Genomic DNA, 27,633 nt, shown 5'->3' with positions numbered 1-27,633 from the left:
GAGCAACCCAGCTCTGTTGAGTTAACCTTACAATCACCAGGCTTTATTGGTTACCGGCAAAAATGGGTTAAGAGCAAATACTTTGGTGTTAAAACAGGTATGTGTTTCTAGCTCTATGAGGATTAAATGAGATGTAGTTAAGAGAAGAGTGGACATATAAATACTAAATGAATGTTAGATGATGGTCTGTTGTTGTTATAATACTGTGTCTGCCCTTTCCTATCCAGTGTTGCTCATGTCCATCTAGTCTAAGACCTTATTGCCTTCGCCTTCGTGGTACCTTAGCTTCCCACATCAGTGAACCTAGGAAGCTCTGCGGCAATAATGGTCCCCAAATCTGAGCAGCTTGCAGACCCAGGAAGGTCCCTCAATCCGTACTTACTCATTCTGAGTCAGCTGCACCTCTGCTCCATGTGATTGTCATCCTGGGATCCAGACCGAAGGAGCAGCTCTGCTCTGGGATCTTATAAAAGAGCATGTGCTAGAACCACTTAAAGGCTCTTAAAGTTTTTCTTGACAATGGCATGTTTTCTATGCATTCCCATACAATTGGCTAAAGAATGCCATGTAGGCAGAACTAAGGTTAATGGATTAGGAGTATATAGTATTCCCTTGGCAGGTGGTGGTGAGTGCTTGGATAATAATATAATCTCTCACCTTTCCTAGCTGGCCTCTCTGCCTCCAGGTTCCTCCTGCTCTCGTCACACTCCCATCTATTCTGTTGACTATCACCAAGTCTATACCTGCAAAGCTCCGTGTTGGTGAATTATTTCCCTTCTCTGAAATTGCCTTAATTCACCGTCTTCTATTGACTAGTCAGGAAAGCTCCTTTTTAAGTTCAACCACTCATGGCTCTCCTGTGCTCTGGTTAAACCTGAATATTCACCCACACTGGACCTATTTTATCTTAGCATCTCGACACTATTGCTCATGACAGTCATTTACTGAGAAGGATGACAGGTACCTTAGTCATAGTCATGCCTGAAACATGTGATGAATGAGTGGAAAAATAATGTTGCCTCCAGTGTTACAAAGAAACCCAGCTGCTATTGAATGACAGGGAGGCCAGGCAAGGGAGTGTGGGGAGGTTGAGATCCAACTCATGGTTTTCTCACAAGCCAAGTCCTGATGTGGGGTATGCAGGAAGGGTGTCTTCTAATTAACACATAAACAGTGAATAGTATAGCAGTGGCCTTCCTTCTAGGGTCTTTGTATATTAAAAGGAAACCTCCGGTAGAGAGGATCTTTGTGCACCCAAAGGACCATACAATGTGGAAGTCATCACAGAGCAGTCAGAAAAAAAATGTTGTTTAGGGTCTGCTTTTTTGTAAGTTTCATGTCCTGGGCCACCAAGTCACCGACCTACTCAGCCTCCTTTGAATATCTGTGTCTCAGGGACCCTTCATGAGATTGAGCTCTCATGCCACTTTGGGTTTCATGAGAAGGGACCCATGGGCTTGGCTGTCTTTGCCCATTCAAGTTTTAGTTATCCTGGGGGCAGCACCCCTCTTACTGGAGAAAATAGCTCTTGAGGCCAAAAATAGCAGACTGAGAGTAAAGGATGAATAAAAGAAACTGGATCTATTTCGCTTGGTAAAAAGAGATAAAGCCTGGCTTCATGAAAACGTTCCTAAAAATAAAAACCAATCCCTGGCAGTGCAGCAAATAAGCCAAAACGGCTTCTTGGGTGAGTGACTTTTAAGGTTTTTTTTTTTTTTCTTTCCTGGTTACAATTTTAAAAAGCTGCTCTAAAAGAAATCTGTTCCAGATTCAGTTACTAAAGGGGAACGATGCCGATTAGTGGGAAGGAGAGCCAGAGGACTTCGATGACCCCAGGCGGTGACTGTGACCGTGGTGGGGGCTTCCTTGCTGCCTGGGAAGAGCCACAGCCCTCGGAGTCCGCTCTCAGCTGGGCTGTGCCTAACAGCTGTAGAGCTGATGAAACCATTGTGTGTGGTGTCAGCAACATGTTGGTTTTAACTTTTTTAGTGATATTTTACTTAGGCTTCTACTTTGTGTCAAGGGGGCAAAATTTTTAGACGGCTTTTAAACCAAGCAAAGAAAACTGTGTGTCATCTGTGTTAAGGTATTAACTCCAGCACTAATGAGATGCTGAGTAGCAAGACAGATGATTAGTGGACACAGAATGAAGGAATTGAGGAGGCAAACTTTTACATCCTTACATATTAGGACTAGAAGTAGTGTGTCTGCATAATCAGTCATGTCTTTGCGACTCTTTGCGACCCCATGGACTGTAGCCTGCCAGGCTCCTGTGTTCATGGGATTTCCCAGAAAAGAATAAATACTGGGGTGGGTTGTGATGCCCTCCTCCAGGGGATCTTCCTGCCCCAGGGGCTGAACCTGCATCTATTGTGTCTCCTGCATTGGCAGGCAGATTCTTTGCCACTTAACCACCTGGGAAACTCATTAGAGTGTGGAGCTAATTAGAGTGTAGAGTCTAGAAAGAGACCTAGCCTTGAATTAGAGAGAAGATGAAGTTTGATCAACTCAACATATGTCCCCTTCACTACTGGGAAAACTCCAGGACCATTGTGTTATCATTAAATAGTCTTACTAATATTAATTTAATGAAATACCAATGTGTCTGTGGCATTTTGGGATCCTTGTCATTACCAGGATACAGCCGTTCACACGTCATGTTTACAGGCTCCAAGTCTGCTCTGAAATTCCTTCACACACAACTTTAGCCATCTTGACTTGCCAGTGGACAAGACAATAGAATTCTATTCTGTAACTGTAAGGATCTTTTCACTGTTCCCAAGCCTGAGGAGACTTTCTGTAACAAAGTCAAAGTGAGACAAAATGTTGCCTCCATTGTATATTCTGTATATAGAAAAGATTTTTATATTTCCCTTTGAAGAAAACATCCTTTTCAGGAATGGCTTTTCTTCCATGGTCTTGTAAAATGCTATTAAGTAATTTAGTTTAAATTTGCTTTTGCTTCTTTTTATTTGAATGAACCTTCTCCTCTTTTCAGATGGATGGGTAGTCATTTAATTATCAGTTTAGAAGGATTTGGGTCTTTTAGATCTTCCTTTAATGGGGGAGTGATATGTCTATTGATAACCATGGTAGTTCCCCTCTGGGAGAATCCTCTGTAGTTCTGTGGCCTTGGTCTCTATAGGACTTGAAAGTGGATGCTGAGCTTTCTGTGTGAGTGGTCACTGCTGAGATCTTTGACTAAGCTGACAGGTCGTTTTTCATCAAGGCCTGAGTTGGCCTCCCTGTCTGCTGTGGCTGGGGAACATGCTGGGTCAGATTTTGAAGCTGGAGACTTTCACGTTAAGTCACTTCAGTCGTGGCTGATTCTTTGTGACCCTATGGACTGTAACCCACCAGGTTCCTCTGTCTGCAGGATTCTCCAGGCAAGAATTCTGGAATGGGTTGCCATGTGCCCTCCTCCAGGGGATCTTCCTGACCCGGGGATCAAACCCGCATCTCTTAAGTCTCCTGCATTGCAGGCAGATTCTTTACCAGTAGCACCACCTGGGAAGCCCCCCAAAACTCTCGCAGTGCTCCATGTAGATTCTGTTTCTTTAGAATGGTTAAAGTAGAACCATTCTTCAGCTCATTGATGTCATTTACAGCAGTGATAACACAGCAATAATACAGCCAGGAACTGACGCTCCTTTGCTCATTTACTCTGGGGTGTTTGAGTGCTTGCCGAGTGCTGGGCAACGTGCTAGATCCTGGAGGTTCAGTAGTAGGGTCTGAGTCAGATTACGTCTTTGTGCTCCTAGTGTCTAACATAGTTACAATTGATGGGAGAAGATAGACAGAGCCAGGCTGCTCCAGTATATTGTGTGATGAGGAAGCACGGTGAGCCTGGCAGGGACATTCAGAAGGATTTGATTGTGTGAACCGGGAGATGTGGCTTCCTGAGTTTACCGTTAACTAACAAAATAGACCCTGCCCCTGTTGTCCTGATACTTAGGATTGGGGAAAACTGGTTTCGATTGAATGATCGCGTAAACACATACATGTGACCTTGCTGTAAAGAAAACACGTGGTGTGATAAAAGAATCTCCTAGGGAATCTAATTTAGGCTGAGGGTTCTGGGAACATGGATTGGGGAGGACATTTAGGCTGAGACATGAGTGATGAGTAGGAGCTGGTCAACTGCAATGAGGGGAGGGAAGGGCTTCAGGTGGAAAGACAGTCCTCCGCTAAGGCCGGTGGCAGCGAAAGCATGAAGGTTCACAGGGCAGAATGTTTGAGGGGTGGGGACAGAGAAAGAGAGTCAGGGGTTCCACTGGGTTGTGGCCAGGATCAGATCACAAGGAACTTTCTCAGCCGTAGGAAGGAGCCTTGACTTTATCTTGAGGGGAGTACAGGAGCTAGTGAAGTGTTTGAGCAGGAAGGAGACACGATCAGGTTTGTACCTTTATGAAGGTCACCTGGTTGCAAGAGTGGATTAAGTTGTGGGACTAGTCAGGGGGCATGGAGACTGGATAGGAGGGTGCTGCAAGGACCAGGAGTAAGAATTTCAGTAGGGAGTATTGTTAGGTGTGTGGGCCCTGGCGCCACAGTGCCTGGCTTGAGTCCTAGCACTGTCCCCCAATAGCTGGACAGCTCTGAGCAGTCACTTTGCTTCTGTGGGCTGCTGGTCTTGTTTCTGTAAAATAGGGATGATAATACTAATGCCTGTTTCTTGGATTGCTATGGGATAATCACCATTTAGTGCTCGGAGCAGCTTGTGGGGGAGGTGTTCATGCCCTGTGTTTTATGCTGGCTGTGCCCTGCCAGAAGGCTCAGGATTGGAGGGCCAGTGCAGGTGGGAGCATGCTCTCGATTTACAACCCCTGTGCCCTGGAGGGAGTTTAACCATCCTGGAGGAGCAGATGCCTGTTTAAATTCATAAATTCATTCGTCCTAAAGGAGGATTGTCTTTGTAGTTTGGACAAAGTTACCTTGGGTGGCAAAGCAACAGCCCTGCCTGGCACATATAAGTACTCAATCTGTTGAGCACTTATCTGTTATTAGTGGCTGTGTGTGACTTTGTACAAATCAGTGAACCTTTCTATGCCCATTTTCTTATCTGTGAAATGAGAAAATAATGGCCCGTGTGTAATAGAATTGGTTCTAAGAATTAATGAATTAATACACGCACAAGACTTAAAATAGTGCCTGGCATGAATAAATATGTGTACTAAAAAGATACACAAGAGCTTTATTCATTCAGTGGCATTTGTGAGTCCACTGTATGCTGGGCACAGAGCTGAAACTTGGAAGAAAGAAGAAATGTCTCTGTCTTCATGAGGTAAACAAAAATCTACCTTGATAATTAATTAGAACTCTCATAAGTGTTATGAAAATAAAGTTTAAGAGAGAAGCAATTAGGAGTATTTGAAAATGTTTAGAAGTAGGAAGAACAAGGATCTGATTAGATATAGGAGTTGATTCCAGGAAGACTGTGGACTCATGGCAGTGTTTTCAGGAGGGTAAAGTCAATCCTGTTGCCCAGCTTTGTAGCTGGACTCCTAAGGATGAGTCTGATTACCTAGTTAACTTTGTGTATGATTTGGGAAATTAATTCAGATAGAAATGAAAATGCACTATATTTAAAAATTATTTGGTGCACTGAAAAATTCTCCAAAGTTTATATAGAGAAAATGCATATATATTCAACTGATTTTAAGCATGTTATATAATCTATAAGATTTGAAGTAGCAAATGAGTTTTGTAAACTGGAAGCAATGTCCTTATTATCTATGTGGAGAGAGATACATGAAAGTATCCCATGTGATTTTGCTTGCTTTGTCTTGTTTGTGTTTTCCTGTTTAAATCTGATAGTGTCATGGGTGAGTCAGATGACCTTCCCTGGGCAATATCTGAAACACTGTGGAGAGGGAACATGGTGGAATATTCACGGGCACCCTCAGCAGTTTAGGATTACTCTCAGACTGAATTCTTATTCAGAGCTGTGCTGAGGGCTTAGAGTACCCGAGGCAACACAGAAGTTTCTTTGATATGCTCCTTCGTGTTTCCTCTTTTTAAATCCCCAAGTGAAATTGCACCTGGATCTGTAGCTCATGTCATTCCTCTTTACTCTGCCCTCTCTGCTTCATTCTTCCTAACAGACCATAAAGGTGATCATGTTTTGGGGGAGCAAGAAAAAGTGCCAGTTGGAATTTATAGGCATGCAGGAGAAAATTCCTTTCTTTGCCATGGGAATGTTACCATGTTGGCTATGAGTTGTTTGGATTTTGAAGGCTTGTTTTTTTTTCAAAGATTTTTTTTTTTTTTTTAATTTAGGCCATTTTTAAAGTCTTTATTGAATTTGTTACAATATTGCTTCTGTATTATGTTTTGGTCTTTTGGCTGGCAGGCATGGGGGATCTTAGCTCCCTGACCAGGGATTGAACATGTACCCCTGCCTTGGAAGGTGAAGTTTTAACCTCTAGATTATAAGAGAAGTCCCTTTGTTTGGTTTTTGAATTGAAGAAACTGTAGCAACATTATTAGGTAAATTAACAATTGTAGCTCAACTATTTTTTCAAGAAAAGGAAGGCTTATTAAGAGTATTGAGGGCTGTGCAAGGTAGAGTAATGCTCACCTCCATTCCTCCTTCCTCCCACTTTCAAGATGTCCACATCCTAACCCCGGAACCTATGAATGTGCTGTGTTACCTGGAAAGGGGAATTAAGGTTGGAGACGGAATTAAGGTTGATAATCAGATGACTTTGAGATGCAGAGGTTATCCTAGATTATCTGGAAGGCTCTCCTGGTATCTCAGATGGTAAAGAATCTGCCTGCAATGCAGGAGACCTGGGTTTGATCCTGGGGTCGAGAAGATCCCCTGGAGAAGGGAATGGCAACCCACACCAGTATTCTTGCCTGAAGATTTCCATGGACAGAGAAAAGATTTCCGTGTCCATTTCCATGGACAGATTTCCATGGCAGGCTACAGTCCATGGGGTTGTAAAGAGTCGGATGTGATGGAGCGAATCACACACATAATGTAATCACACGGGTGCTCAAGAGCAGAAGAGGGAGGCAGTGGTGTAAGAGAAAGTGTCAGAATGCCGCAGCATGAGACAGTCTCCACCAGTCCTTGCTGACTTATAAAGATGGAGAAAGAGGGCCATAAGCCAAAGGATAAGAGTGGCCTCCACAAGCTAGAAAAGGAAAGAAAGTGAGTTCTCTTCTGAGCCCCCAGAGAGGGATGCAGCTCTGCCAACTCCAATGTAGGCCATTGAGACCCATACTGGACCTCTGATGCCCATAGCTGAAAGACGGTACATTTGTATTGTTTTAAGTCACTAAGTTTGTGATAATCCGTTCTAGGGGCTAACCGACCAGACCTGGCAATTTTAAGTTGTTAAGAATCTGGACAACCTGGAGCCTATACTTGTAAAACAAACAATGTTAAGTACAAGTATCCTGTAGATCTTAGACAGTTGTCGTTTTGTTCTCTAAGAATATAGAGCTGGTGCCAAGTCGCTTCAGTCGTGTTCGACTCTGTGCGACCCCATAGACGGCAGCCCACCAGGCTCTGCCGTCCCTGGGATTCTCCAGGCAAGAACACTGGACTGGGTTGCCATTTCCTTCTCCAATGCATGAAAGTGAAAACTGAAAGTGAAGTCGCTCAGTCGTGTCCGACTTGTAGCGACCCCATGGACTGCAGCCCACCCGGCTCCTCCGTCCATGGGATTTTCCAGGCAAGAGTACTGGAGTGGGGTGCCATTGCCTTCTCCAAGAATCTAGAGAGGACGTAGCAAACTGAAAAGCTGTCAGTCTGGTGAGGAGGCCTAAAGGACTGAAACCAGCCTGGTGGGAAAGGGGGAAGGGAGAGGAGTGTGGCCAACCAGAGAGGTCATGGCCAGGCGTGGGGGGCGAGGAGGGGCAGTGGCTGCTCATTTCCAGTGATCTGTTTCTGTGAGGGAACATGAGCAGTGTTGCCAGATCTTCTAAGTTCTTTCAAAGCAGCACCAAAGTTTGAAATTTCAGTGTAAATTATTCTAATATTTAACTTGAGACTGTTTAAATAAAAACCAACAACTAACCACCCAACCAGATCCCTTTGAGAGTGTAAAAGGTGATACAGGGAAGTTAATAACTGAGCTAGTCAAGAATCAGCATCAGGCTTGATTGCAGAAGCCAAGGGTTTTTCTCCTTTTCCTTCTTGATAAAGTAAAAGGAGGAGGTTAATGGTGGAGAGATAAAAGGAGTGATGGAAAAAAATACTATTACCAAGTGCAAAATACCTACTAGACATTGAAGAAGGGATTTAAAGCACATAATCCTTTAATTCTCATTAACAATTTTGTGAGGTAAACAATGCTGTCACTTCCATGTAAGAAACCCGAGTCCAGAAGAGGTCAAATAACTTGCACTTGACCACTTAGATAGTAAGTGGTAAAGAGAACTCAACACATTTCCCCAGAGATGCAGGGTTTTGGAGAGAAGGAAGACCAGTGCTTCCTGGGAAGCTGGAGAGAAGGCTGAACTGGTAAGAGCTGTAAGGGAATAACAGATGCTCACATGTAGGAACTTCCCTTTACTGGGAAGTAAGATCATATGGGGAGCTCACAGGTAGGTTTGTAATGAAGCGTGTGTCTGACTGGATTACTTCGGGAGAGAAGAGGCTGGCCTCCAGAGTGACATACCTAGGTGGCTGAGTCTTGATGTGGAAGTGTTTGGTAGACCGGGACAAAGGCCAACAGGCAGCATGGCTTTGAGTGGAATGTGTGTACACCCCTTGATTCTTATGGCAGCATCCTTCATAAGTTTAACCAGAGAGGAGCTGAAGGACTGAGACTGACCACTGGCTAAGTAAAAGCTCCAATGCTAAGAAATCTGGGTGGGGGCTTCCCTGGTGGCTCAGTGGTAAAGAATCCACCCGTGCAGGAGACATGGGTTCGATTCCTGATCCAGAAAGATCCCACATGCCTAGGGTTAATGAAGCCCATCCATCACAGCTACTGAGCCTGTGTTCTAGAGCTGTTATGGGAGCCACAATGATTGAGCCCATGTGCTGCAACTGAAGCCTATGAGCCCGGAGTCCATGCTCTGCAACAAGGGAAGTCACAGCAATGAGAAGCTCATGCACTGCAACCAGAGAGAGAGAGTTCACTGCAACTAGAGAAAAGCCCACACAGCAGTGGAGACCCAGCACAGCCAAAAACAAACAGAAAAGGAAATCTGGGTAGTTCAGCCTCATCAGACCCTAGGAAATTTAAATTAAATCCACAGTAGCACATTGATGCTATACCACTACATCCATCAGATTGGCTAAAATGGGAAATGACTGACAGCCTCCCAGGTGGCACTAGTAGTAAAGAACCCACCTGCCAGTGCAGGAGACATAAGAAATGTGGGTTCGATCCCTGGGTGGGGAAGACCCCCTAGAGAAGGGCATGGCTACCCACTCCAGTATTCTTGCCTGGAGAATCCCATGGACAGAGGAGCCTGGTGGGCTACAGTCCACAGGATTGCAAAAAGTCAGACACAACTGAAGTGACTTAGCATGCACCACTGAGAATGAGAGGCAATAGAAACACTGCTGATAAGAGTATATATTGGTAGATTCACTTTGGGAAGCTTTTCAGTATCTGTGAAAGAGCATATATAATAACCTAGAGTCTAAGATTTCAGTTCCTAGGTGCATATCTAGCAAAAATCTGTACATCAGACCACCAAAAGACATGTGCAAGAATGCTCATAGTAACATTATTTGTAATAGCAGAAAATGGAAACAGCTCACGAATTTGTGGTGTAGTCAAAACATAACTTACCATACAACAATAAAGAGGAATGAGAGACAGTCACACACAATATGAATGAATCTCAAAAACACACTGTTGAGAAAAGAAGCCAACCCAAAGCATGTATGCTATATGATTTTGTTCATATGAAGCTTCAAAACAGACCTTTGGCCTCAGAATTCAGGATTGTGATTAACTTTAAGGGGAAAAGATAACTGAGATGCAACGTGAGAGGGGGCTTCTAGGATGCTGCAGTGTACTAACTTTAAAAATTTTATGAAGGTCCATTGTCCTTCTCTGTGCTTATATTTTATTTCAATACAGAAGAAAAGTACATATGGCCTGGATGGCAGGCTGGAATCATGACAGGGCAGTATTGAAATTGTTGACAAGTGCATTCAGCAGAAAAGATTGAATTATTGAATGTGTCCTCAGTTATATTGGATGTGGGGGACTGGGAGAAATTAGACACATGATGGTTGTGATGGAAGAGGTAGAATTACTGCCTTTCTAGGTAATGGATGTAGAGAGCATCTTGATATGATGAATTTGCTGTGTAGCTGTTATGGGATTGAAGATAGAATATTGCATCATCTGTGTGACTATGTCCTGTCCTGTTTCATGAGTCAGGCCATTTTCATAGTGCAACATGGGGAGGAGTCAGTTGTTTAATTCAAAGTGGATATAGTGGAGACCCTGACAGCTCATATTTTGACCTTATTTCATTTTTGCTTGTTAACTAGGCACTAGACCTCTGTATAGGGAAACTGATGGCTGCATTACCATGTTAAGCAAATTATAGGCGATGTAAAAGCTTTTGCTCTAGTTGTGAGCTTGAACTTGGCTTTTTATGGTCTGTGGTCTCCTAGCAAGAGAAATGTAACAGTTAAGTTCTCTATGTGGCTTTAAAAGGAAGACAATTCTTTCTTATGTATACACTGAAAGTACCTTTTTTTCTTTTCCTCAGAAAACTAGGTTTAAGATCTTTGTCTTAGTAATATCTATTCGCTACTTAGGTATTTTGGTTAAAATAGAAAGACCATTTGTCTCTTGAATCAAAGGTTTAAAAAATTTTATAAATGGATTATATTCATTTCTAAGATTGCTTTCCAGTTTTCATGGGTAACCAACTCTAAGGCAGAGGATGAGGAAATTAAGGGCAGCGTTGCATTTTCTTTCCTCATATTGCTTCTTACTTTTTTGGGTTGATTTGTATTCTATCTTTCCTTATATTTTATCTCTAATGCTTGATGAAGATAATTTCTAAATAAGTTTCACTTACATTTTCTTCCCCAGCTCCAGAGGTTCTGTAGAATGCAATCTGTGACATATATTAGGACACCTGTGAAGTGAAGTGAAGTGAAAGTTGCTCAGTCGTGTCCAACTCTTTGCAATCCCATGGACTATACATATACAGTTCATGGGATTTTCCAGGCCAGAATACTGGAGTGGGTAGCCTTTTCCTTCTCCAGGGGATCTTCCCAACCCAGGGATCGAACCCAGGTCTCCCTCATTGCAGGCAGATTCTTTAGCAACTGAGCTGTCAGGGAAGCCCTGGACACCTGTAATGGAATACAAATAATCCACTACATAGCACATACCTAAAGGGACCTTCCCTCCTGTCTCAGTGGTAAAGAAGCTGCCTGCCAATGCAGGAGACATGGGTTTGATTCCTGGGTTGGGAAGATCCCTTGGAGAAGGAAATGGCAACCCACTACAGTATTCTTGCATGGGAAATCCCATGAAAAAGGATCCTGGCAGGTTACAGTCTATGGGGTTGCAGAAGAGTTGGACGTGACTTAGCGACTAAACAACAACAACAACAAAAGGGACCTTTAAGTGATCATGAAATTTGAGATCCTTTGAGAATAAAAAGATGTGCTGTTAATCATTATGCTGAACAACGGATGTGACGCAGAACTGTCTTGTGTAAACGGGGATGTACGGTTGCCCTACCCAGAGCCCTTCTGGCAGGAATGAGCCTTGTGAAGTCTGTTCTGTTAGGGATGCTGCTTACCTGGCCCACCCGCTCTTGGCGGGGTGACTCACAGATATTAACTCAGTTCTCTCCAGTGATACAATACTGGATATGTACAAATACTACATGACAGGTTTTGGATATTACCTTCTAATTCCTCCCAGTTGAAATCCTGGCATAAGCCTGTAACTGAATATCACCAACAGAATGGCCTCTATTCATGTCTGACCTGATTTTTCCTCCTTATTTTCTTGACTTTCGTTTTTCAGGGTCTCATGACTATGAGCAGACAATTCTCAGCCTTGTTAAACATAGGATTTTTTTTTTTTTTTAATGATGAGGTTAAGAAGTCAGTATAGCTTGCAATGTGTTTGCTACTCATTACTTCTCACTGGGCCCAGCTTCCCTGTGATGGGCTCCCATGCAGGGCTCACTTTCTTCCTCCTTGGTTCTTGAATCAGCTGACTCACTTTTTTTTCTGTTTGTGCACTCTGTTCTCAGCAGTGGGAGTTATTAGGAATCTGAGGGCTTAATTACACTCTGTCCTTTCTATGTGTTCTAGACCAATGGAGAAATAAAGACATAGAGGTCAGGGAATGATTTTTTAAAAATTTTTGGCTTATCTATGTTAATTAAAATTACACTATAATAAAATGAAAGTGAAAAGTGAAGTGAAAGTGTTAGTCACATAGTTGTGTCCAACTTTTTGTGATCCCATGGACTATAGCCCGCCAGACTCCTCTGTCCATGGAATTCTCCAGGAAAGAGTAATGGAATGGGTTGCCATGACCTTCTTCAGGGGATCTTCCTAACCCAAGTATTGAATCTGGCTCTTCTGCATTGCAGGCAAATTCTTACCAACTGAACCACCAGGAACAGCAGTGTATGTGCAAAGGGATTTAATGCATCATAGTATGTACAATTATCATTAAAAAGTCAGGATGTAAGTCACAATGACTATAAACATAAAATCTATATTAGAACATTCTCCAGGGATTTCTCTGGCGGTCCAGTGTTTAAAACTTTGTGCTTCCACTGCAGGGAGTATGGATTTGATCACTGGTCAGGAAATTAAAATCTCACATGCCATGGTGGCATGGCCAAAAATACCAAACCAAATAAAAAAAACAACAAGAAAACATCCTACATAAGTGATTTATTGGACTGTTTTAGTTTGCAGTCATCATTTGAGAATCTGATGATCCCTGTCCTTCATTTTATGATCCTTCAAAATCACCTGGACAGATATACAAATAGAAGAGGAAATTTCATTGTGTATAATTTCCCTTTGGTCTATCTTGTTAATACCCATTTATTTACTTCTATTGAGTTGGCCAAAAAGTTTGAGAGCTTTGAAGAACTCATTCAGATATCATAAAGAATCTCTTCTTTAATACTGGCACATCTTCATTATGGAGCTGGGCCCAGGGGACTTTCCACCATTTTTCCCCACAGTGGACTGACTTTTTCTGTCACCAAGCAGCTAGTTCTGCCCCTATGGATTTAAATAAGAGGGGCAGAAGAACATCTGTGATTTCAGGATTGTAGTTGATGATGAAAGGGAGAGTGAAAAGTAGAGGGGAGGAGAATTACAGAGAGCTATAAGGAGGAAGAAAGTCATAGTAAGAGGAGGAGGAGAGAGGAAGGACAGAGAGAGGGTGATGGAGAGGGTGGGATGGAGCAGTCCAAATATAGAGAAGGAGGGAGCGAGGGGAGGGGAGTGAAAGAGAGATTGAGCAAGAGGGGGACCCAACAAGCAGATAATCCTTTTCTCTACCCATAATGGAAAATGGAGGGATGACAGAGCAAGGGAAGGATACCTCCTCCCGAGTACCAGTAGGTATCTGTGGGAATTCCTCTTTTATGTATTAAAGTGAGATTGTAGGAGAGGGGAAAAAAGGGACCCCTCCCCCAACATGTCCTGTCACCCCCACACCAGCCAGCATAGGTCATGATGTTCCCTGTGAAACTCCTACTGAGTACATCTCAAGGTGGCAGCGCCCAGAATCTTACTATTCAACCATGTCATGTACTGTGTCCTAGGGGCTACAGTGACAACACTGGTCAACTGCAGTGCCTTTCCAACATTGTTGCATATGAAGGAATATGAAGTCACATCTCTGTCCCTGTAAATTGAAACAGAACACCAGCTCTCTTTAGGAGAAGGATGTAGCACTTTTATGTTAGATGAAGACAACTTTATTATTACTGTTGTTATTTTATGAAAGGGAAAATTGCCTGACTACATTTTGAAGTGTTTGCAAATATTTTGTCCTTGGGTAAAACCAGGGAATGGGAGAAGATCAAAGATATTTCAGAGATGCAAAATGAATTTCTTTCTCCATAATGCTTCTTTCATTTCCACTGTCTATAAGATCTGAAAAAGAACATTCAGTGATGACATACATTATTCAAAAGTATTTTCTCTGGAGAGGACAGGGCTTTTCTTAACCTCCTTCTAGGTCAGGGCAGCTCCGTCAGGTCAAGTGGAAGCATGAGGTCATATTGGGGCTGGAGGCTTAGCCCCGATGATTCCTCTAGGAGAGTCAAAGGGATGCTTGACATTTGTTACTTCCAGTGGGCTGGTAAAATATCCCTTTTGTGTTAAGTGCTTATTCTTCAGATTCAAAAAGCACAGGAGACTGTACTGACAAACTTGATGAGCACGGCCGTCAGGACTCCCACTGAAAGCTCAGAGTATGAAGGTCTCAGCAGGCACGAGAAACACAAAATTGAACAGTGAGTTAAGACAGGGAAAATTGCAGGGAAGTAAGACTGGCACAACTTGTTGAAATTCATGTTCCATTAAGGAGGAGGAAAAAATTACCTTGAATGGGCTACTTAAGATGAAAAAGAAAAAGAAATTGTATTTTCAAAGTTTTCATTTGATATAGACTTCTTATTGACACAAAATTCTTGTAAAAACCAAAAATGAGCAGAAGACCTAAATAGGCATTCTCCAAAGAAGATATAAGATGGCCAAAGTTGCTAATTATTCAGTTCAGTTCAGTCGCTCAGTTGTGTCCGACTCTGTGACCCCATGAATCACAGCACACCAGGCCTCCCTGTCCATCACCAACTCCCAGAGTTTACTCAAACTCATGTCCATCGAGTCGGTGATGCCATCCAGCCATCTCATCCTTTTTCGTCCCCTTCTCCTGCTGCCCCCAATCCCTCCCAGCATCAGGGTCTTTTCCAATGAGTCAACTCTTCGCAAGAGGTGGCCAAAATATTGGAGTTCCAGCTTCAGCATCAGTCCTTCCAATGAAGACCCAGGACTGATCTCCTTTAGGATGGACTGGTTGGAGGTTTATAGAGAAATGCAAATCAACACTGTAAAGAAGTATCACCTCATACCAGGCAGAATGGCCATCATCAAAAAGTCTATAAACAATAAATGCTGGAGAGGATGTGGAGAAAAGGGAACCCTCTTAAACTGCTGGTGGGAATGCAAATTGGTGTAGCCACTATGAACAACAGTATGGAGGTTCCTTAAAAAACTAAAACTAGAGCTACCCCATGACCCTCCAGTTCCACTCCTGGGCATATATCTGGAGAAGGCAAAGACTCTAATTTGAAAAGGTACACACTGTCAAATGTTTAGCACTAGGTACAATAGCCAAGACAGGGAAGCAACCTTAAATGTTCATCAACAAATGAATTGATAAAGATGAAGTTGTGTATATGTGTGTCTGTATCTATACATAGACACACAATGGAATATTACTTAGCCATAAAAAGGAGTGAAATGACATTTGCAACAACATGGATGGACCTAGAGATTATCATACTAAGTGAAGTAAGTGAGAAAAAGGCAGACAGATATCATCTGGTATTATTTATTTGTGGAATCTGTGGAATTTGTGAAATTTGTGGGAAAAATTGATACAAATAAACTTATTTACAAGACAGAAATAGACTCATAAGACATAGAAAACAAATTTATGGTACTGAAGGGGAAGGAGGTAGAGATAAATTAGGAATTTGGGATTAACATAAACACACTACTATATATAAAATAGATAAACAGCAAGAACCTACGGTATAGCACAGGGAACTATATCTTATAATAACCTATAGTGGGAAAGAATCTGAATATACATATATATGTGTATGTATAATAACTGAATCACTTTGCTGTATACTTGCAACATTGTAAATTTGACTATACTTCAAAAAACAGTAAAGTGAAAAAATTCTTGTAAATTTTTTTACCCCTAATAAATAAAATTGGTTTTCTGAATAGACTGTGTGTATCTACCCATGTGGGAAACCTGTTCATCAGGACAGAATGATCTCAGAGATTAGGTAGAATGGTTTGATCTTCACCTCTCTTAGCCTGGGGTAGTGTTCACTTATTTCCCTTTTTCAAAAGTTTTAAGATCTGTTTCACATGAGAGATTAAAAATCCAGGTTACCAATGAAAACATACACAGATCTTCATGTCCCTTTAATTTCTTGACTTGTCAGATGCATCTCTTTGGTTGAATTTCATTTGCATGCTGATTTCATTTGTGGTTTGTGTAAAGTTCACTTCCAGGGCTGTGGTGCTTCATATATCTGTGCAGGTTAATCACCATACAATTGGGCTGATGTGGGAATTGAGTGCAGTGAAAAGGAAGTCATACTCTGCTTGCCACGCCATTGATGCCTCCACCCACAGGAAGGGGAACTTTTTTCACAAAGGTGCCATGTGTGCTAGCAAATGGTCATGATCACCTCCGTGGTCTCCTGTTTTGAAGAGCAGGCAGAAATGCTTGGGTCTAGAGTTCTGGAAGTAGTGAGAGTCTTAGTCTCAACTACTTAAGTCTATTATTCAGTTTGGTTAGCCTGAGGAATTCAAAATTCTAATTTTGGGGAAGTCTTGGAACCTTAGTGTATTTGGTACAAAACAGTGCTTGCTATAAAAATTTACTGTTCAGCAAGCTGCATAATTTGGGGCTTAATTGGATTCTGTCCACCCGCCCATCCATCCATCCATCCATCCATCCATCCATATATCCATTCACTCTGTCTCTTCATTACCAAAGAGGGTTTGCACTGGTCAGACAGTTGTTGTAAGTGAATGGTGCAGGGAGGGATTACAACAGAATAGGGCATGGTAGAGTCTTAACAAATTGAATATTTCTCCACCCATGGAGAGTGTCCATTTCTCACCATCTGGGGATTGTTGTCTTGCAGAAAAGCAAGCGTGTGTACTTGTAGAAGTTTCAGATCTTTAGACTTTTTTTCAAATGAGCTGAAAATAAAGTTGTAAAATCTCCTGAGTTTTAAATATTTACTGCCAATTCAAATGTTTACAAATACTATGTGAACATTGTAAGGCTTGTTACTACATGTTAACATGGGGAAAATAGGTTGATCACATTAGGTGTTTGGTTGTCAGTTTGTGACCTCTGCCTCTAAGGGATGTATGTGTGTCCTTAGAAGGGTGTCCAGTATCATCTTGTAGTTGAATGGGAAACTTCTCTATTTTTAGTGAATTTTGAAGTAGAGATATCATATAATCATCCCTCTACGTTTTGGAGGATAGGCATTTTTCATGATTGTGCTTGGTCATGTCTGACTCTGTGTGACCCCATGGACTATATGTAGCCTGCCAAACTCCTCTGTCCATGGGATTTCCCAGGCAAGGATACTGGAGGGGTTGCCATTTCCTACTCTAGGGGATCTTCCCGACCCAGGGATAAAATCCATGTGTCTTGCATCTCCTGCATTGGCAGGTAGATTCTTTACCACTGTGCCACATGGGAAGTACACATTATTGGTGGCTATTAAAAAAAAATTATTAGCCTACTGCTTCCTGATTAAAGCAAGTCTCTCAAGACTTTTCAGTGAGGTCCTCCGTGGGCTTACAAAGGAGTTTAGGACTGGCAGTAAAAAGAGAGGGATGGGAATAAAACTTTCTTGTTGGGAATAGACCTTATCTGTATATATTGGTTTCAAGAGTGGGGATTTTAAAGTAACTCAATTTAATCTGCATTTCTAAAAAGAAATACAAAACTTCTTGACAGAAAGGCCAGCTGTTTTAATGTCTAAGCACCCATGGAGCTCTGCCAAGTTGAAAGCAAATTTAGGCAAATTTTAATCAAGATGGCATCTCACAGAACTGGCATATGCATGGTTCATAAATTTTATCTTTTTGCTTAAGAAGAAAAGTGACATTTCACTTGATCCCATGGCAGAAAGTCTTTTAAGGTTTTATGAAAGACTATTAAGATCAGAATGAAACATGTTATAAAATTCAGTAATATTTAATAATATATTTAATGCTTTATATTTTATTATGTATTTTAACACAAATTAAATTTAATATTTTACAGCAAGCTGATTATTTTTCTGGCGCCTTCTAAGGAACTTTCACATGAGCCCATGTAATGCTGGACCAGAGTTGGTAAGATACCCTGTGTCTCTAGTTTCTGGTTTTCCCCTCCTGACCATCCTCCACACAGCAGCTGACAATTGTCTTCTGATTGATCCTGGCTTGAGTAACACATCACATTGGTAAAGTAAGAATTTAGGAAGTAGCTTAATAGGACATCCCAGTAGGTGGCTTTTCTGAAAAGGCAGGTACATATTCCTCCTGAGTTTGTTGGTTGCTGGCAAGTGTGAGCCTTGGAACACTAATGATAAGTGGGAGCTCAGGAGTTTACCCCCTGGACTTGGGGGATATCCCCATGCTTTCTTTGTAGAATAGGCAGATCTAGCATCCTGTTTTGTCAGATGATTGGACTGATATTTGCATATCTACATTTCATCTCACTCTTCTATTAAAATCTTCCAATAACTTTTCACTGGATTTGAAACAAAATCCAAGGGTTTTACTTTGAACTCTGTGACTCATCTTGAGCTGGCCTCTGCCTTCCCTTTCTCCCTTGTCTCCATCTAGTAAGGTCTTCTTTCTCTTCTTTGAATGGGCTGAGCTCTTTCTCACTCCAAGCTCCTTGTTGAACCTCCTGGTCCTTCTTTCTAGATGTCTCTTTCCTCAACTCTTTGGCTTCTTTTCACTTGAACTTTGACTCAAACTTGACCTTCCTGGAGAAGTTTTCTTTGGTAAGCCCAGCTCTACCATCACTCTATCCTATAACTCTATTTCATTTTCTTCACAGCATTTATTTGAACTAATATTATTGATTATTGTCTCTCCATTGACATGTGAGCCTCATGAGTATGGCCTCCTCTACTGTACTTTATTGCTCTATTTTCAGAGTCTATAACAGCATCTAGTGTGAAGTCATTACTCAAAGGTATTTGTTAGATGAACTAGTTTGCTCCCATTCAGCGGCTATACCTGTAACTATTTCACTCTTGACTGGAATATTATTTTATTATTTGTCAGGATTGGAGAAGAACAAGGACAGAGGACAGTGACGAAATGGGAAAATATGGGAATGGTGAAATTAGCTACATGATTTGAGCAGTTAATCACTAGCACTGCCTTAAAACAATAAAGAAGTAAATGTATAATACTTGAAAGTCAAGCCCTAATATTACCTTACAGTGGATTTCATTTTTTCAAATCATGTACATCAAAGCTTTATCTTCATAATTCTGACAAGAATAGGGAGGCTGATGAGATTTTTTTCAGAACAGAAAATAAACATAGTGGGCTTCAAGTTTGCTTTGAGCCTGTCTGCAGGGCTGATAAATTCATTTCTGATAGTAGAAGGGGGAAGCATACACTTAAGATGATAAGTGACCAGAGATAAAGCCCATAGCTAGTGTCAGATTTTTAAAAGGAATCATCCTCCTACCACCCTGAGAGTCTATGATGATCCATGTATTTGTTTATGAATAGTGATCAGAGACCAAGATCAACCAACTTAATCTTTTAAAATCAAACAGAAGTAAAATAATATTTCTTATCTTTCCCCTAAGACATGTTGGACAGGAGATGTTCCAAGATGCTGATGAAATTTTAACTAATGTGACTAGTCCATAGAGATTTAACTCTTGTCAGTCACCATCCTTGTTGTTACAATGTGGCAGAAAATATACAGTTCTGTTAAATGCTGCCTCTTGACAGAAAAATATGAAATATGAAAGTACAACTGACAATTCTTAGATTGCCAAACAATGACTCATCTGACCCACCAGTCATCTTGTCAAGATCTGAAACAAAAGAAAGCAAAAAGGGTTTCTGTGGTTAAGAGATTTCTGACACCAGTCCATAGGAGCAGATCAAACACAAGGAAGGAGAGGCTCAGGACAATTTTTTTTATCTATTTCACATCTGTCGAGCTGAGCTCCAAATGTAATCTCATTTAGAACATGTATTGCTTTTCTGTGGGACATAAATTGCCTTCTCTCCCTTTTATTCCCAGCACTGATCACAGCCTGTTGCAGAGAGCAGAATTTTTAAAACTCTTGTGAAATTAATAAACCGATTAGAGTAAGGGTAATAATAAGGGAAGATTAGAAGATGGTCTGGGATAGAGGTGAGCAAAATTCAGAAGCTATGAGTTTGAGCTTTGATGTGATCATGGCTCATTGCTATTTTGTGGAAACTTTAGCATCCTGGAATTGTATTCCCTTTATCAATTGGTCTGGAATAAGATGTGCTACCATAACAGTGCCAGGGGTGAAAGAACAAAGATTCATTTCTTATTCACACTGTGTGTCCATTGTGGGTTGACCAGGCGCTCTGCTGATCATCCTCACTCAGGGATACAGGTTGATGGAGTAGCCAGCATCTCAGATGTTGCCCACTGCCATGCTTGAGGGGAAAGCAAGCTCAGAGGGGTTAAGTGCTTTTGTGCGGAACCAGCATGAGGCACCTGAACTCAAAAACTCACTGAATAGAAGTCATTGTGCCTGGCTCCACCTAACCACAAGAGGGACACAAAGTATAGTCATGAAAAAATAAAGGACATTCATTTATTATTTGTCTCCTTGGTTTTGGCACAGATTGATTTATTTGAATAGAAAGAGTAGGCTGGTTATCAAAGAATGTCTCATTTTCTTATTCAGAATCACTACTTAAAATTTTTTTGAGTTTATTTGAGCAAAAACTGATTTGAGTGAGGCAGTGCCAAACCAGAAGTGTTTAGAAATCCTGGCTCCCAGGCGCCAGGATCTAGACTTGAACAGAGAAAATGCAGAAGCAACAAAAAGGAGACTATTTGATTGTCTATAGCTTAAAGCACATTTGGGTGTTTGAGAGTGGTTGTCATTAGCCTCTTGATCAGAATTACTATTGATTCATTCAATCATGTTGTTGTTCAGTTGCTCAGTCAGGTCTGACTCTTTATGACCATGGACTGCAGCGTGCCAGGCTTCCATGTCCTACACCATCTCCTGGAGCTCGCTCAAACTCATGTCCATTCAGTCGGTGATGCCATCCAACCATCTTGTCTTCTGTCATCCCCTTCTCCTCTTGCCTTCAATCTTTCCCAGCATCAGGGTCTTTCCTAATGAGTCATCTCTTCCCATCAGGTGGCCTAAGTATTGGAGTTTCAGCTTCAGCATCAGTCCTTCCAATGATTATTCAGGGTTGATTTCCTTTAGGATTGGCTGGTTTGATCTCCTTGTAATCCAATCATGATTTCCCCCCTTAATGTATTTTATGTGACTGGTTAATTTTCACAGATATATCAGGTAAGTGATTATCAGTTTGTGATCAATGCATTAATTCTTGAATTCAGCCAACATTTATGGAGCACCTACTATGTGCTTGATCACTATGCTACATACTACATTGAATGGCTTTGCTGAATTATCACTCACTCAATCATCACTCAGTCAGCTAACCCTAGAAATGAATACAGTTCAGTGCATGTAGGGAAGGTTCTTGTGAGGCTTACCTACTTTGCAGAATTCTAGTGAGCATTCAAGATCATGTTTTCAAGGTCTTTAGTACTTCCGGTAGTGTTGTTAATAATGATGTTACAACTTGACCTGAGTTTTATAGTTCATTTCCTAAAGTAATTTTTATTCAACTGGTAATTCAATTAAATAGTGCTCACTTGACTATTAGTCATGGGGTCAGGACTGCCTCCCGAAATTCTCTATTCGTTCTCCAATTGTGGCCCCTTGACTTGGAATGCTGAAATAGGGTTCTTTCCTGATGATAATAAGAGCACAAACGCCAACTGCATGTGCAGTAGCTCCTGGGAGAAGAGTTGATGACTCAGCACTGTCCCTATGAGGTGACTCCTGTAGAGCCACGTACAATGTTAGATACGGAGGGAGGCACTTAGAATGTAAGGGTTTATGTCCCATTAAACTTACATGTAGGCTTTCCTGATGGCTCAGATAGTAATGAATCGGCCTGCAATGCAGGAGACCCAGGTTCAGTCACTGGGTCAGGAAGAGAGCCGCTGAAGAAGGGAATGGCTACATACTCCAGCATTCTTGCCTAGAGAATTCCATGGACAGAGGAGCCTGGTGGGCTATAGTCCACAGGGCTGCAAAGAGTTGGACACGACTGAGTGATTAACACAAGTTTAAATGTACCTTTTGAAACTCTCTGGCCTTTGGTCGCTGAGGTTGGTTCCTTAACTGTGTCCTCCTCCAGCCATGGGATTCTGTGCTTCTGATCACAGTTCCCCACATACTTTCCCCTTAGTACATAGCAGCTGCGTACGTGGTGGCATCTTTGTTTTGAGCCATTGCACGTTGAAAGGCAGATCTTCTCTGTGAAGGTTGTGGATTACTTCTTGAAAGGTTGTGGACCCTCCCTTAGCTGTTCCCAAAAGCAGCTACGTTTCAGCTGAGTGTGAATATTCTCTCTGTGGTTTCCTCAGATTAATGATGTCAAATAAGGCTGACTAGCTGAGGTTTCCATCTGCAATAAATCTGAATTTGGGGCTTTTGACGATTGTTTTCCTGCTTTGTCTGAGACAAAAAGGAATAAGGGTACATTGTTGGTATATGGCTTTGAAAACCAAGTCTGCTTTGCCTGTTTGCATGTATCAGTCACACCTGTTCCTTGGGTTCTGTTCTCCCTCCAGAAAACTGCTGGAGGAGACCTTCCTCTAGTGCTAAGCCACATCCACTTCTGCCCCTACAGGGACATTCCACCCACCCACTGCCCTTCCAGTTAACGAAAGGCGTTTACAGATGTGCAGAGGTTGAATAGGTGGAAGAAGCATATCTTGTTTGGTAAGAAAATAGTGTGACTAGAAACATGGGAGAAGTCATGTGCACATGTATGTATGTGCATGCATGTGTGTTCAGATGGATAGATAAGGGTGATTGCTTACCAAATGATTCTGTAATGTTGGCATATAGATAAAGAACACAGGAAAGGCTTTGGGAAATGTAAGCTGGCTTTTTATAAAGGCCAGCAGAGACTTTATTAGATGTGTTTAGAAGCCATTTGCCATGTACTAAAAGAGTTGTCCACACCAAAAGGTCTCTAGGGAACAGGTAGTTTTCTTTTTTATTGCCCCAAGAATGAAATCGGGCTTCCCTGGTGGCTCAGCAGTAAGAATCCACGTGCAATGAAGGAGACTCGATTTTGATCCCTGGGTTGGTAGGATTCCCCTGGAGAAGGAAATGGCTACCTTCTCCAGTATTCTTACCTGGAGAAACCCATGGACAGAGGAGCCTGGCAGGCTGCAGCCATGTGGTTACAAGTTGGACTCAACTTCTTGACTAAACCACTTCGAAGAATGAAATAGAAATAGGAACTTCCAGCCTTTTAGTTATTTTAGCCAAATCTTTGTTGGGGGAAAGTCAGCTACTACTTTCTTATAAGACCCACCTTTAGGAACTCATTTTTTTCCAACACATTTTTAGTATATTATTCTGTTGAGGCTGTGTTCTCCAAAATCTTAGTATAGAAAAGTATTTTTCCTTACACAGCTTTTATAATTTGGGCTTCCTTAATTGAAGATCACATATATCCTTATTTTAACACTTAGCATAGAACCACCTGAAGACAGAGGTGGCTGTCTTGTCTTCATCATCTTGTAATCCTCGTGTAGCATGTGCCCAGTTGGTATCTTCTGATTGATTGAATGAATGAAGACAGACCCAAGATTCCCAATAAAAAGAGAATAAAAGCCTATTTCTGTTTACTCTTCTGCAGTGGGGAGATGACCTAAACATCATATCTGATACCATTATATACATTTTGTTTCATGATTTGACTTTATACATTTGTTGTTTACTTATATTCAGGACAAAAATATAGACAGTTCTTTCATGTAATATTATCATACTGAACTTGAATGTAACAGTATACTAAATAATGTGCAAAACTAACTCTACGTTTAGCTACCAAGGGGCTTTGGCATTTTGCTTGGGTAAATTTGAGGATGGTCTGGAAGGCTCAGGCCCTGGCATGGCAGGTCTGTAATCACCATGGTGATGTGGGTTGGAGGAGATGGATGGCTATCATGTAAAATGTCTGTTGGATGCACTGTGCCAGCAGCAATGCTTGGTACCACCAAGGAACCCTATCAGCATAAGATGTTTTCTTGGCTCAATATAGTATACCATAATGTATCTGACATGGTTAGCCAAAACACGATCATTTATCATTGCCTCTGCCAGTTACCCAGGCTAACAGAACCAAAAGCCAAATGCAGTGATCAAAAGGGCAATTAGACAAGCAAAAGGCAAAAGGGTGAGGAAAAAAGCCAGCCAGGGATATATGTTTTGCTTAATTATGTCTACTAATCTCTGGGATTCAGCAGTCTGGAAGCCCCTTCTACCTGTGTGTATAATCCATCTTCTCCATGGGTATAGAACCAATCATTCCTGAATCCTCCCACTTACGTCCACATCAGTCACTGGGAAGCAGACATAGGACCATCGTAACATAGCAGAGTGGTAAAGTATGTATGCTCCATTGGCAGACTGCCTGGGTTCAGATCCCTTGTTCTTCCTACTAGCCAAGAAATTACTAAAGCCTCAGTACCGTAGTTTTTTGACTAGGAGAAAGTAATAAAAATATGGATTTATAGGGTTATTGTGAAGATTAAATAAGCTAAAACATAATTATCACTTGGCATACTGCTATTATTGATCATGGTAGGGTCAGGGAGACTCAATGTAAGTGGGAAATGGAGATGTGAAATGTATATGATTGGTACCTCAGTTCAGTACACAAGAGTGGATCAGGAACACAAGGTGAAAAATATAGTGTTATTATTACTTATACCATTACTGTCACTACTGATGTTTTCACCCAGGAGATCTAAAAACTATTTCTATATTCACCGTGCATCCTACTTCACATAACTGAGTATTCAAAGCTCTCAATTTCCAGTGTTTAAGTTTTTAAAATGCTCTATTCTCATTTCAACTCTACTGAGAGGTGGCAATAGTCAAAAGACAGGAATCTAGTAAAAATTCCAAGTGGAAAGCACATAAAATTTTGCTCTTTGAAATGCAATTGCTTTGGCATAAAAAATAAGAATCAAGCTTTAGTCCCAGGATGATATCATTTTTTAATGAATTGAAATTGCAGCTAATAGAAAGCTGAATATATAAAGATTAGTGAATATGAAAAGAAGTTGTGGCATGGATTATTCATTATAGGTGTTTAGAGAGCAATAGGGATTTTTTTTAAAACAAAGACAACTCAGAAAAGCAAGTCAGGCAGTTTAAAAATGAATTCACTGCACAGCTTGATTCTGCATTCATCAATATAATGAAGTTTAAAAAATACTTAATAGCCCGAGGTATGTGGGAAGAGCCTTACCAATATAAACAGTAGTCTGTGGAGCAGGCCCTGTGGGAAGTGAATTCTTGAATTCTAACCTATGGGACAGTTCCCCTGTCTCTGATTTCAACTGTTTTTTTCTGTATTGACTAAGCACACCTGCCTCTGGTGCCCTGTTCTTTCCCATTCTGCCTGTTTTCCACTGGGACTGGAACTCTTTTCTTTCCTTTATTTCTACCTCTAATCACTGTAATTTCTTTATCAAACTCACTTTTCCTCCTGACCTATAACAACATGACCAGTGCATTTCTGACGTGGGTGCTTGTAGCTGTGTTGATGGACAAGAGTGGTCAGTTCTATAGCTTCAAGCTAACTGAATAGTATGTAATAGAGCTCACAGCGGTACCACTAGCATGGCTGGAATCAGACACCAACATACCAGTTTCCTTGTTTTTCATCTTTTCAAGCCACGGAGTCCCTGGTAATATATACTTCTAATCAAGCAAGTCTAGTAAATGCAAAATGAAATAAATTTAGCGTGAGCTATCAACAATATCAACATCATTTATAACTGTCACTTATCAATATTCATTCTTCTCTTCAACAGTATTCCTACAGTAAGTGATGGGAGATTAAAGATTAGCTTCCCAGGTGGCAGAGATTAAAACAGGCAGGGGGTGGGGGAAGATAGAAAACTAGAAATTTCTCAAAAGGTAGAAGTTAGAAGAAAATAGAGGCCATTGCAAATGGCTTCAAAAGGATTTTTCTAGTCATAGATAGATATTGGAATATCCAGAGTAAACTAAAATGTTTAGAAAAGATATTGTTCAAGAATGCACAAATATAATATCACTATTTGGGTTTCTCAAAATTTATAAAATATATAAAAATAAAAACTGCAGCTGAAGGCAGTCCATTTAAATATATAAGGTGTAAGGAAAATAGCAAGTGAAGAAAAGCACCGATAATCTTTGCTAGGTTAAGGCTAAATGTTCGTCTTGATAACAAAACATTCATGGCAATTACTTGGCCTGTTCTAGGAGCAGAGCCAGAGAGAACCCAGTAATTCCTCTGTCTTGTTGGTGAGAACACTGTTAATATTAATGGGAAAGCAGTGGTCAAGTTCTTGGGGATTGATAATAGGACAACTCTAGATCTTTGAGACAGGTGGCTCTCAGGTCTTCTGACGAGTTAATTATGGCCCCCTGGGGTTTCTCCACTTCTTGGGGACATTCCCAGAACCCCTCCTGAGGCCTCTCAGTACTGACGAATTGGGGAAATGTGGAGATAGGAAGAGACTTTGTTTTTGAATTCCTCTGAGTTGAGAATCAGGCTGGAGGTAGGGATAAGTGGAAGGGGCAGTAGTGCAGTAGAAGGTGTCTCTTGGTCTGGGATAATTCACGGTCTCTGCACTGGTTCCAGCTGCTGAGGAGCCAACATGAATTCTGAGGAGTCTGGGCACTGCACTAAAGCTCTTTTGGCTTCTAGGGGCACATGGCCCTCTGCCAGGAGACTCTGGGGAGATTGATTATCACCGTCTAGCTCGTCTAGCTGTGCAGCCAGACATCCTTGCTGGTAGTGTAAGGATTTGCCCACAAATTCATAGAGTCTAATGTGCAATGAGATACATTTGACATGTGCAGGGAAGCCCAGGAGCCTTCCTTAGATTTTGTCTCCTGACTGTAGTCCCTTGGGCTTATTTTTATTTTTTTTTACAATATTTTCGAAGTACAGTTATAGCATTGTAATTCGTCGCTTGTGTGTTCTTCAGTTGTGGCAAAAATAAAACCAGAAATAAATAATAACATAGCAATTGCTTCCAGGAAATGTATGAATTATGCTTGTTATATCTTATGGCATCTCTCTAATTGGATTCTGTGTTAATAAGAGTTGACTGTGGGAATAGCAATCAAGTGTACAGTCCTTATCACTGACACTGCCTTTTCTGCATGATTTATTGCAAAAATGGTTACACAGGAAAGTGGATTCTGCCCAATGGGCAGCCTTATCAGTGGTCAAACTGTTGTTTTCCCCAGTGATTGTAAGAGGATGGATTTAGTACCAGGAATATTTATTTCAGTGTCCAACAGAAAGAAATGAATGTCTCAGACCATTCTTTTCAAAGACATCTTAGCAATGGTCTGAAAACCAATTCACAGTATTTAATCGAGTGCTTTAGTGTTTTCTGTGATACACTTTGATCCCAGCATGAACTTCTGTTCCCTTTGCAGTACTTCTGGGTTTGCTATTTTGGAAGAAAAGTGGCCAATGCTACTTAAATAGTGTTTCTTAAACAGTCAAGTGGGGGTGCT

At 41.3% G+C, this 27,633-nt stretch overlaps 1 protein-coding gene across 3 annotated transcripts in view; it reads left to right on the top strand.

The window, feature by feature from the left end:
• Window positions 1-27,633, top strand: part of PDE4D (phosphodiesterase 4D) — a 1,548,416-nt gene that overhangs the window by 110,971 nt on the left and 1,409,812 nt on the right. The window contains exons 1-2 of one of the 3 annotated variants that reach the window (XM_065905747.1): window positions 5,184-5,281; window positions 18,030-18,100. The gene's annotated coding sequence lies outside the window, so the exon portion shown is untranslated. Of the gene's footprint in view, window positions 1-5,183; window positions 5,282-18,029; window positions 18,101-27,633 lie in introns of those variants that run through there. The other 2 variants (XM_065905741.1, XM_065905742.1) reach the window with 2 other exon arrangements.

Source organism: Muntiacus reevesi, chromosome 14 (assembly GCF_963930625.1).
Source record: "Muntiacus reevesi chromosome 14, mMunRee1.1, whole genome shotgun sequence".
NCBI lineage: Eukaryota > Metazoa > Chordata > Mammalia > Artiodactyla > Cervidae > Muntiacus > Muntiacus reevesi.
This window is presented reverse-complemented; position numbering and strand designations above follow the sequence as displayed.